Consider the following 5,338-nt stretch of genomic DNA (forward strand, 5'->3'; position numbering starts at 1 on the left):
CCCTAGATATTCTTGAGAGAATTGGAAAAGAAAATGATGGAATTAGGGTTTGAATGAGGATTCCTCATATTTATAGAGGCTCAAAAAAGGTGGGAAATGATCAAAATATCCTTGCAAAAATGCCCTTGAATTTCTGGAAAAATATACTTGACCCCATCTGTGACAGGCTGTTAGGTCCGTGATAGTCCGTCATGAATGGTCATCACAAAAGAGGTTTAAATTCTTAATTTTCTGCCCAGGGCTGACGAAGTCGTCAGAAATGTCGTCAGAATGTGACGACGTCGTCAAAAAGGTTATCAGAAACATGATAGCCCATCAGAAACGTCGTCACCATTTTCTATCTTGACATGCTGGGGTAAAATGGGTATAATTCTTTGCTCCGATATCGGATTTAGGCAAAATTGGTATCGTTGGAAAGCTAATTCAAAGATCTTTCATTAGATATATAGAAATCCACCTAGTTATTCATATACAATGAGATATGGTTGATTTAAATTGACCCAAATTTCGACGGTTACTAAAACTTGAACAATAGGAAAGTTTTCAACTCGTTCATGAGTTAGGGGACCTCTGTGATCTTAATTCATTCTAAAATAGATTCACATATGATTCAAAGTATTTCATACTTGGGAGGATATTTCTGAAACATTTTGACTTAGATTTTTGCTTTACCAAATACGCTCTAAGGCTCAGACTGGAAGAAGATTTTGCGGGGCATTACATTTTCTCCCCCTTGAGAATATTCGTCCTCGAATGTCGTTTGATAGACTGAGAATACGGATCAAAGAAACTTACTCAAGAAATGGTAACATCTTAGATCAGGACTACGCAACTGGAATGACTGACATATAGAGTTCTCACACTGGGGATGCATATATGATTCATGTAATACTCGACTGATGATACTCACAGCTGAATTCTCATAATACACATGCATATCTGATGCATGGACTCATAACTGGGATGATCTCATAAATACATGACTGAACACACGCTGAAAAGTTGAACTCTTTCTACTAAATGCACATATCTAATGCATGAATGTCTTACTAAGCTGACTTTTGAAAGCACGACTTGACAGTGCAACAATGATTGATGCTAACTTTATAAGGAAAATCAGAACATGCATCGAGATGAATCTAATGGCATGCAACATCATAATACCATGGGGTATCTCCCCCTAGGGACTCTATGTCCCTCTAAACACACTTTGCTAAAATACTGAAGCGATGCGCGGGGTACCTATAGACTAGGTCATAATTGACCTATCAAGATCTGAAACTTATGCGTGACTCATGCTAACATATAAGCTCAAATTAGAGCAAAGGATCTATCAATGCATAACATAAAGATGAAGGGCTCATAACATACTCGGGTCAATTTCAGGTGATCTTTCCCGATCAAGGCGAGCCTGAAGTGCTTACAATCTATTATGAGTTGAAGGAAGACTATGCTGACTTCGGGGACCTGGCTTAAGATAGTCTCGAACTTTGTGACTGACCTCACCACATCCAAAGCACACATCACTACCGGCTCTACATACACCCTTATGATTCTTACCACATTCTTCACACAACGGGTAGGTACGAACACCACTAGTACTACTCTAGGCTTTAGAGCTTGGCTCTCCCTCAAATCTGACACCCCCAAACGTAAGTGCGAGTACACTAGCTGAAGATGGAGCTGGAACTAAAAATCTCCGACCATACTGAGAACTACTACCACCTTGAGACCCTGACTGCGACAAACCACGACTACTTGTCTTGGCTTTCTTACTCACTCTCCTTCTCTTTTTCATCTTATCTTTCTCAATCTATTGCGCATGAATTATTAGCCTAAAAAGATCCATATCTCTATTAAGCATGGCAGCTCTACACTCTTTTAACACATCCCTTGATACCTCAGTCAAAAACTTACTCATACCCACACTAGGGTTAGATATCAAGTTGGGAGCATACTTAGCTAATTGGTTAAACTTAAGACATTACTCTTTCACTGTCATGAAGCCTTGTCTTAGGTTCATAAACTCTTCTACCTTAGCTTCTCTCATTTCTAGCGGGAAAAACCTATCTAGAAAGGTACTCTGAAACTCTAGCCAAGTTACGGGAGTTGCATTCTCCCCTCTACTTTTCTCCCACATCACTACCCAATCATGAGCAATATCTTTCAACCTATAAGATGCTAACTCAGCACTCTCCTTCTCTGACACATGCATAATCTAGGTGATCTTCTTCACCTTCCCAAGAAACAACTGTGGATCCTCACCTACTACTGACCCAAAGAATTTGGGCGGGTTCATTTTTATGATGCTTCTAATCCTGGCCGCGTCAAAATTCCTATTTTGCTGAGGTGGGCTACAGCCTAACGATTTCTATAAACATTAGTCACCGCCTGGGCTAGCGCCTGGAAAGCTGCCTAAAATCTGCATGTAACACACTCTCATTTTCAGGATCTACTGGCTGAGGAGGCTGATCATTAACCCTATGGACAAAGTCTTTGCGAGGAGGCATACTCTGTAAATGAAAGAATAAAGTGGATTAGACTGAGGACCAACTTGAACTCATGCTCACTCGCACGAAATGATCACTGAAAGAAGAGGAACTACTCCTACCAACATCCTGTAGCCTCTTGTACATAAATATGGCACGCTACATACCCATGTACAAGACTCTACTAAATACGGCTTTTCAGACTCCCTAGGATACTCTTGAACCTTAGGCTCTGATACTAAGTTTGTAACGCCCAGAGATACTATCCCGAGATGTCACACGGTGCTTATGGACACGAACGACAACAAGCTAACCCTTTTTTGATCTTTGTACCTGTACACTGCATAATATCTAAAAAATGCAAGAACTTGTCATAAGATTCAACACATCTATACATAGTCAAAACTGAAAATGAAATACTAATACATCCGTCTGAAAAGCCTCTAACTGTCTGAACTGTGGAGTTGATGGGATATGTCTCCAACTAACTCTTTCAACAAAAAATAAACAAAGTCTGAAATAATAGTAGTAAACTGAGACTCGTTCTCAAAAGAAGAGGACTCACTGCTACTGCTGCTGACTGGGACCAAACTGCTGAGGATAAACTGGACTCTATGTCTCTGAACCTATGGTGTCAAATAAAACACCATAGCACAAATGCGTCAGTACAAAAATATACTGAGTATGTGGATGGGGTAGGCTAATGCAAAAGTTCATGCATGCACAATATCTAATTGAATAATGATGAAAATGCCGCATGAGAACACATACATGAATGTACAGAATATGAACACAATTATCGCAACTCTAGATACTGAAACTCAAATACCACTTTACTACAGACTGAACTCACCACTGACACTGAGATACTAAATCACTGACTCATTTGATATTGATAACTGAGGATCTAGATGTGCTTACATCAATGACTAAATTCTTGGACTTACTGCTTTCGACTGACATGATTAGAGATCAACCTTTCTAACAGATAATTTCGAAAGCTTTATCAATGATAGAAAATATGATTATATCTGAATCTGACAACAAGAATACTCAATAGAAATTTAATATTGTGATCACGCCTCTCTGACAGCATATCTCTGAATATAATATCAAATAACTGTATGTGAGACCATGCCTATCTGATGGGATGGCCCATAAATTAATGGAACTATCCGAGTTCCTCACAATGATAGATGACTGTATCTGACAGTCCTGATTTCTGAAGACTGATTTTGAAACAGAGACTGAATCTGAAACTGAAACTGAAACTGTGGAAAATAGTCACTTAATCGACATGCCCCGACCTACCACATGTGGGGTCCAACCTGTGCCTCAGTTGGAAGGGTGTCATTACCGCGCCACTGGTAAAGACAACTTTATGTAACCCTCATTCAGCAGGTCCTCAAACGAGAATGGTGGAGCCCTCATCTAGCAGGTCAAGCCACCTCATCTACCCTCATCTAGCAGGTATAATATCTCTCATCCACCCTCAACTAACAGGTGTGATATCTCAACCTATGCTGGCTACGTAGTTCTGGAGCACAAGGATTGCTTCTAAGAATCACACCCTTTACTAGTAGATGAGTTCCCATCCTTGAGCTCGCTCGGTGCTAGTTTTTACTCCCAACTGAAAGACTCAGAACTGAATTCTGAACTGAACAATGGTTGAACTGAATCTGACACTGATCATATTACTTAAAAGGTCTGACTGAGTTACGTTGAGATCACTTGGTTCCATATTTGACCAAAAAGATATCGAATCATGGTATCTGACTGACGATACAGAGCTTGAAAAGATTACACGAATCGCTTCTGAGATTAGGATTAAATCACTTGAATACTATTAGAACTGAGCTGATTACAGGTCTGAGGCTAGATGACTAGCGATATAGAGATTACAGAGATAACTGAGATTACTGAGCTTTATTAAGCTTCACACTTGTCTGAGGATAAAGAGTTCTATAGTTCACTGAGTTCTGAGAATCATGGCTCGATTGGAATTATCGAGAAACTGACACGGGCTCTAGACAACAACTTTATTTTTAGGTATAAATACCCCAGGACTCGATAACATAAAAGTAAGACATAATCATTATTTATCACAAATCATTCATGTATCATCACGGTCATCCATTCATTAGTACAATCATTCATTCTTCATTACAAGCATTCATTCATCACTACAATCATTCATGTATCATCACAATCGTTAAAGCATCACTTCAAGTAGTTGGGCATCATAACATACTTTCTCTCTCAAGATTTTTAGGACATCGCATTAAGCATTTAGGAAACATAGACTTCTATTCATCATCACAACCGCAAAAGGGTCACTCCAAACCTTTAAGGATATACTAGCCTAGGGAAGACATGCTATTAGATTATAGCCCATTTAACGAGATCTTACATCAAGTACTTCATACCTATATCGGTCTTGTCATGTATTTGGATATCACTTGATTTGGGGGAAACTTCATACTAACACGTCACTATTTACTTGCTAACCACTTGACATGTATTAAAAGCTTAGCATATATCAAAGAGCATAAAATAGGGAAATTTACAACCATCATATCTCGACTTGTTCACTAGGGTCTTTCAACGACCATTAGACACGACCGATTTTACACCTACTTGGGGATTTCATGCTATCTTGGCACATTTCACTCACTAAGGCATTTTATCAAACACTAGGCATGAATGGACTAGCTCACAATTTGGGGTTTCCTATTCAACATACTATAATGACCTTTATACTTTATCTAAGCTCTTTATCAAACCTATGAGGAACGTTCTTCACTTATTCAATCATATTTACACCCAAAAGTCATGAACACATCACATGG

The sequence above is a fragment of the Capsicum annuum genome, chromosome 12 (assembly GCF_002878395.1).
Source record: "Capsicum annuum cultivar UCD-10X-F1 chromosome 12, UCD10Xv1.1, whole genome shotgun sequence".
NCBI classification, from domain to species: domain Eukaryota; kingdom Viridiplantae; phylum Streptophyta; class Magnoliopsida; order Solanales; family Solanaceae; genus Capsicum; species Capsicum annuum.